We start from the raw sequence: 7740 nt of genomic DNA on the forward strand, positions 1-7740 counted from the left end.
TTGGGGGTGGTGGGGGGAGGGTTCCTAATAGATGTGCATAATGTCGTGAGAGGAACGGTCAGGGTGACTGTGCTCAGTCTTCTTCCCAGTGTTAGGGAAGCAAGGACGTGAGGGTATCAGTTTAATGTTAGGGGGGAATGAATAAAAGGTAACCTGATGGGCAACGTTTTTACACAAAGGGTGGTACGCATATGTAATGAGGTAACAGTGGAAGTGGTTGTGGTGGACTCAAGCCAAAAATTGAGAAGTCGTTTGGACAGACACATGGATTGGAGGCGTTTGGAAGGATATGGGGCACGTGCAGGGAAACGGGGTGCTTGTGGATTGAGATTCTTGTCAGAGTGATCCTGATTGGGCTAAAGGCTCTGTCTCCGTGCTGTAGTCATCTATAACTGTATGACTCAATGTCTGTCTAAGACTCGCGAAGACTCTCTCTGGATCTATAATTCTTGATCATTTTCCATAACTCTGTGATTGACAACGTTTGCATAATGACTCCGTGAGCCACTTTTGGAATATTGCATGTAATCCCCATCTCCTTCCTAACCGAAAGATGTTGTGAACAGTAAGGCGTTCAACAAGGTTCCCCATGGGAGACTGATTACCAAGGTGATGTCTCATGGAATACAGGGAGAACTAGCCATTTGGATACAGAACTGGCTCAAAGGTAGAAGACAGAGGGTGGTGGTGGAGGGTTGTTTTTCAGACTGGAGGCCTGTGACCAGTGGAGTGCCACAAGGATTGGTGCTGAAACCTCTACTTTTTGTCATTTACATAAATGATTTGGATGTGAGCATAAGAGGTACAGTTCGTAAGTTTGCAGATGACACCAAAATTGGAGATGTAGTGGGCAGCGAAGAGGGTTACCTCAGATTGCAACAGGAAAGTAAATTGGGCAGAACTGTGATGGGCCAATGGGCTGAGAATTAGCACATGGAGTTTAATTCACATAAATGTGAAGCGCTGCATTTTGTGAAAGCAAATCTTAGCTGGACTTATACACTTAATGGTAAGGTGCTCGGACGTTTTGCTGAACAAAGAGACCTTGGAGTGCAGGTTCATAGCTCCTTGAAAGTGGAGTCATACGTAGGTAGGATATTGAAGAAGGCATTTGGTATGCTTTCCTACATTGGTCAGAGTGTAGAGTACAGGAATGGGGAGGTCATGTTTCGGCTGTACAGGACACTGGTTAGGCCACTGCTGGAATATTGCGTGCAATTCTGGTCTCCTTCCAATCGGAAAGGTGTTGCGATAACTGAAAGGGTTCAGAAAAGATTTAGAAGGATATTGGCAGGGTTGGAGGATTTGAGCTGTTGGGAGAGGCTGAATAGGCTGGGGCTGTTTTCCCTGCGGTGTCAGAGCCTGTGGGGTGACCTTATAGAGACTTATGAAATCATGAGCATCATGGATAGGATATACAGACAAAGTCTATTCCCTGGATTTGGGGGAGTCCAGAAGCACAGCAAATAGTTTTATGGTGAGAGGGGAAACATATAAGAGAGACCTGAGGGGCCATTTTTCATGCAGAGCGTGATACGTGTCTGTGCAATCATGCAACTGCAACATTTAGAAGACACTTGGATGGGTATATGAATAGGAAGGGGTGGGAGGGATGTGGGCCAGGTGCTGGCAGGTGGGACGAGAGTGTGTTGGGTTATCTGGTCAGCATGGATGAGTTGAACCGAAGGGTCTGGTTCCATGCTGTACATCTCTATGACGTCATGACACTATTCTCTGACACTCCACATTCAATGTCAATATGAGTTACTATCCCTCGCGATCTCTCTGTGGCTCTTGTTAGGGACCAAGTCACACTCCCTGAAAGTATTTTTAGAAGGAAGCCTTCAACCCGACTTGCTCTTATTTGGAAGGCAGATGTGAAGTGAGTGCTCCAGTGGTGATGCAACTGGTCCAACCACTGGGCTGTAAGCAAAGCGAATTTATTTAAACACTACGCAATTTAGTGTGTCTTCATTATTAACCGAATGGATACGGAAAACTCTCTGCTCCAATCTCGCAACATCCCACAAACACAAACCTTGGCAAAAAGACAAATTCAGAGACCGATTCTTAAGGATGGGAGGAAACAACATACAGAAAGAGATTTCAGAAAGTCTGCGACATCACTGACTGGAACCTACAACTTTTCTGGTACTGAAAACTCCTTGTGACTATTGCAACTGAATAAACCAGACCTGAGAGTACTGGCCACGCCCATTCTGGTGTTAAACTACGACACCTAAAAATGTTCAGCCGCACAGCCTTGAAAACCTCACTTCACAAAAGTGTTGTAGCTCGCTATGGCTCTCCATGACGCTTAGATTCTGGAATATGAGGTATCTATAACTCTCGATGAATCCGATGCTATGATCAATAACTCTCTATGGCACTTATTCCTGATGAAGGGCTTATGCCTGAAAAGTCCATTCTCCAGCTCCTTGGATGCCGCCTGCCCTGTTGTGTTTTTCTTCACCACACTCTCGACTCATGACTGTATTACGACATGACGTGAACATCTATGAATGTCTGTGAATTTCTCTGGTTGTCCATGATTCTCTATGGCGCTGTATGAATCTCTACGACAATCTATAAATCTCGATGTGTATCTGCCGATCTACCACTCTCTATAGTTCACTCTGACATGGCAGCTCTCAATGATGCTCTGTGACTCTCTGTGCCCTAGACCACATGATCTTAAGAAAGTACTGGTGAACCGCTTTAAGTGATCGACAGTGCCATTAGGGAGTGAATTCCAGCATTTTAATCAGGAATGGAGATAAATTGCTCAGTCATGATAATGACTGGCTTGGAGGGGAAGTTTCACAGGGTGGTGTTCTCATACATTTGGTGGGTGTGGAATGTGTTGTCTGAGGATCTTTGGTGAAATCGTGTAACTAGGAATGGGCAATAAATGCTTGCGAGCGAGCGAAGTACACATCCCACAATTGAATAACAAGATACCTTCGTGAATATTCGCCTCAATGAATCTATGTCTGTCTCTGACATTGTGAATTTTTATCATTCTCTCACATACTGTCTCTGCATAATCAAAAAAATAAGGTTTCAAACCTCTATCATTTTATGCCGGTCCATGAATCTATGAAACTGATATTACGACTTGAAGGCTGCCCATGATCACTTATGCTCTGTAATTCATTCACTCTCTCTGACACTGCGATTTGCTATGATTCTCTACGACATTGCATGACTGAGTGACAAGTAATTTTCTGTCACTCTCCATGACCCTATGACTCTTTACCACACCTAATCTCTCTAGGTTGCGATTTATCTCCATGATTCTCAATCAATCCCAAAGACGATCAATAATTCTCTAAGACACAAAGTATGTTTTGTGACTCCCAATGATGCAATACTTCATTGACCCTATGAATTGATGATTTTCTGTACCTTTATGACGAAATGGCTCCCCATTGCTTTTTTTAAAATTCTCCGTTGAACTCTGTACATCTGTCCGAATGTGCGACTCTCTGATTTTCTGTTCATCACTGATTGTCTATGAATCTCCGATTCTCCAAGTCTCTGCATATCTCTGTGATTCTTGATTATTCTGTTGAAATCTCAATGATTCTCAGCTGCCACATGAGAGTTTAAGGTTGGCAACAACACTGCAATTCTCTATAATTCTATTAATCTATATGACTCCTGTTGAACTTTCTTACCCTCTCACCCTTAATGACGCTCCTATCTTGTCACTCAGTGTCTATCAATAATGATCAATATGACGCTTTGAATCTTTATGAGTCTCTGCGACTCTGGGAAGCTATGAATCTATAACTCTCTAAGATACGATGAATGAACGGCTGTAATTCTCAATTACTCTCTATAAACCTCTGAGGCCCTCTGATACTCGATGAACGTCTGAGATTTTGTTTTATTTCTTATCGACGTTTCTTCATCTGTATGTTTCGACAAAACAATGTCAGGTTAACTCTGGTCACACTTTAGCGGCATGGTGGTTCAACAGTTTGTAGTGCTGCCTCACAGCGCCTGGGATCAAGGTTCGATTCCAGCTTTGGGTAACTGTCTGTGTGGAGTTTGTAAACTCTCCCCGTGTCTGCGTGGTTATATTCTGGGTATTCTAGTTTCCTCACACAGTATGGAGGTGGGTTGGACGTTCTAAATTGTCCATCCTTGTGTGATTAGGCATGTCAAATGTAGGCATCGAGTATGGGATGCAGCATGGGTGGATGGACTACATCCACACTGTCGGGATATCTTGAAATCCCCCATGAATTTGCATAACTTCGTGCTTCTCCGTAAAACTATGAAGCTCCAGGACCCTGTGATGCTTCCATATTCCAAGACTCTACTTTTATCCAAATCAGGATGAGCTATGATTCTTTATAGGACATAGAACAAAGAACAGTTCAGGTCCTTTGTCCCATGGCATTGTGCCGAGTATTTATTTTAATCTAACATCAACCGAACCGACACACCCCTCAATTTACTGCCCTCCATGTCCTTGTCCAGCACTTGTTTAAACCTCCCTCATGTCTCTGACTCCTCTTGCACCGCGGGCTGTGCATCCCGCGCCCGCACCACTCTCTGAGTAAAGAGCTTACCTCTCAGGTCTCCACTATACCTCCCTCCAATCACCTTACAGTAATGACCCGCCGTGACAGCCTTTTCTGGGGAAAGGTCTCGGGCTGTCTACTCTATCTGTACCATCCATTACCTTGTGCACCTCTATCAGGTCACCTCATTTCCTTCTGTCCAGTCTGGAAAGTCCAAGCTCACTCAACTTCTCTTTGAAAGACAAATCCTCCAATCCAGGCAGCATCCCAGTAAACCTCCTCTGTGACCGTCTCTAAAGCATCTGAATGGTGGCATCTGCGAGACCATGGATCAGCCCCTGCGAAGTTTTGCTTCAATCTTTGTTGGTCGAGCAGCATCGGTTGTGGCTGGAGATGCACACCCGGGAGTGGCAGTCTCGGTTGTGACGGCTGTACCTGAAGGCACTGTCTTCCGGTGTTGTCTTGGCGCTGTGTCTCCTCGGTGGGTGATCTTTACATCAGCAGGAAGCCTCAGCTTCACTTCTCCTCGTTTTGAGACCTCTGCGTCAATCCAGCCTCCTGCCAGAGTGATCACTGACAGTCTCCTCCTTCCTCTCGACGTTCATGTTCATTGATTTCCTGTCTCTCTTGCAGCCATTTATGATCCGAAGATGGGGCTGGCCTTGTGCTCCCTTGGGCGGAGGCCAGTTCCCCGTCCCGCAGGTCTTTCAGGTTCTTCCTGTCTAACACGCAGTGTATGTGGCTCAGCCAATGGAGACGGCGTTGTTGAAGCAGTGTAAAGAGGCGGGGTATCTGGGCGTGTGCCAGCACCTCATTGTGGATGATTCGGTCAGTCCACTTTATGTCCAGGATGTGTCTCAGGCTGCGAAAGGGTAGCCAGTGAGACACTGCTCTTGAATGGAGTAGAGGCTCCAGGTCTCACTGCCCTGAAGCAGTGTGATTAGATTACAGTAGATTACTTACAGTGTGGAAACAGGCCCTTCGGCCCAACAAGTGCACACTGACCCGCAACCCACCCACACCTATTCACCTAACACTACGGTCAATTTAGCATTGCCAATTCACCTGAACTGCACATCTTTGGACTGTGGGAGCAAACCGGAGCACACCCACGGAGACACGGGGAGAATGTGCAGACTCCACTCAGTCAGTCGCCTGAGGCGTGAATTGAACCCAGATCTCTGGCGCTGTGAGGCAGCAGTGCTAACCACTATGCCAAGGTGCCGGCCTCAGTGTTCCGAGGGAGCTGGCCCAGTAGATTGCAAAATTGATGTGGATCATCAACTTCCTGTTCTCCCAGATTCTATTTGTCAGGCTGACGAATGTTAAGGCTGTCCGACTGATCCGTCTGTTGATCTCTGACTTTAGAGTGAGACTGTCCGTGATGGGGGAGCCAAAGTGTGTAAACTTGTGGAACCTCCAGCTCGGAGTTATTGCTGGTAATGACGTGAGTGGGGGGCGGCTCTCAACGCCTTGACCCAACCCATTGGTCTTCTACTTCAGGCTGATTGTAACACTGAAATCCCGGCAGGCTTTTGAGAAGCTGTGCATGATGTCATAGAGTCATAAAGTCGTAAAGATGGAAACAGACCCTTCGGGGTGCTGCCATCTACATTCTTCTGATAATGAGGCGACCAGAACAGGACACAATATTCCAAGTCTGGTCTAACCATTGCTTTGGAAACCAGCAAAACCTCACGACTCTTAAACTGAATTCCTCTGTTAATGGAAGCCAAAACTCAATACCCCTTCCTAACAAACCTATCAACTTCGGTGGCAACTTTGAGGCATCTATGTACATGGACCCCAACGTTCCTCTGTTTCTCCTTCATCCTGTACTCAGCATTCAACTTCGAATTCCAAAGTGAATCACTTCACATTCGTCCAAGTTGAAATCCATCTGCCACTTCCCAGTCCCGCTCTGCATCCTGTCAATATCTTGTTGTAGATTCCAACAGCCCTCGACAGGATCTACAACACCGCCTAGCTTTGTGTCATCGTCAAAGTTACTAACCCAGACTTCCACTTCTTCATCCAAGTCGTTTATTAATATTGGAAAGAGCAGAGACCCAAAACCATATCCCTGCGGGATACCACTGGTCAACAACCTCCAGGCAGAATACTTTCCATCCACAACCACTCACTGTCTTCTTTTGGCCATCCAATTCTGTGTCTAACAATAAATTCCCCTGTATTCCATACCTCCTAACGTTCTGAAAGAGCCTACCATGGGAACCCTTATCAAGGAGCTTAATGACATCCATAGACACCACATCCACTGCTGAACCTTCATCAACTTGTCTCACCACATGGTCAAAAGCGCAATGAGTATTGTGAGGCATGACCCGCCCCTCGCAAAGCCGTGCTGACAATCTTTAATCAAACTATGTTTTTCCAAATACTCATAAATCCTATCTCTCAGAATCATTTCGAATACCTTGCCTACCACAGAGGTAAGACTGACTAGTCGGTGAATCCCAGCAATTTCCCTATTCCCTTTCGTGAACACGGGAACAGCATTCACTCCCTCCAAACAGCCGGTACTAATCCCGTGAAGAGTGAGGATGCAAAGGTCATCAGCAGATGCGCACCAATCTCATTCCTCACTTCCTGCACTAACCTTGGATATTTCTGCACCGAACCTGGGGACTTATCTACCTTGATGATTTCCAGAATTTCCAGCACATCTACTTCCTTGATATCAATCTGCTCAAGCCGGTTAAACCAGTCTACGGTGTTCTCCCACTCAACAAGATTCCTCTCTCTCGTGAATACTGAAGCAATAAATTAATTTAGGGCCTCCCCTATCATTTCAAATTCCAAGCACACGTTCCCTCCATTATCACTTCAACACTCATTCTGATCATTCTCTTATTCCTCATATAAGTGCAGAACGTCTTTTGGTGTTCCCTAATCCTTCCCTCCAAGGCTTTCTCGTGCCCATTCCGTATCTCCTCGGTCCACTTTTGAGTTCTATCCTATCATCCCTGTAATCCTCTAAAGCTGTACCAGATCCTTGCTTCATCAACCTTAAGTAAGCTTCCTTCTTCCTCCTGAGGAAAATTTCGTCTTGCCTTGTCATCCAAGACTCCTTCACCTTACCATTCCTTGCCTGTCTCAGTCGGACAACGTTATCCAACTTTGACACTGCATTTCCTGATGCTGTACGACTCGATGACTCCCAGGGATACCCCGATGAAATTGG

The sequence above is a fragment of the Hemiscyllium ocellatum genome, chromosome 49 (genome assembly GCF_020745735.1).
Source record: "Hemiscyllium ocellatum isolate sHemOce1 chromosome 49, sHemOce1.pat.X.cur, whole genome shotgun sequence".
NCBI lineage: Eukaryota > Metazoa > Chordata > Chondrichthyes > Orectolobiformes > Hemiscylliidae > Hemiscyllium > Hemiscyllium ocellatum.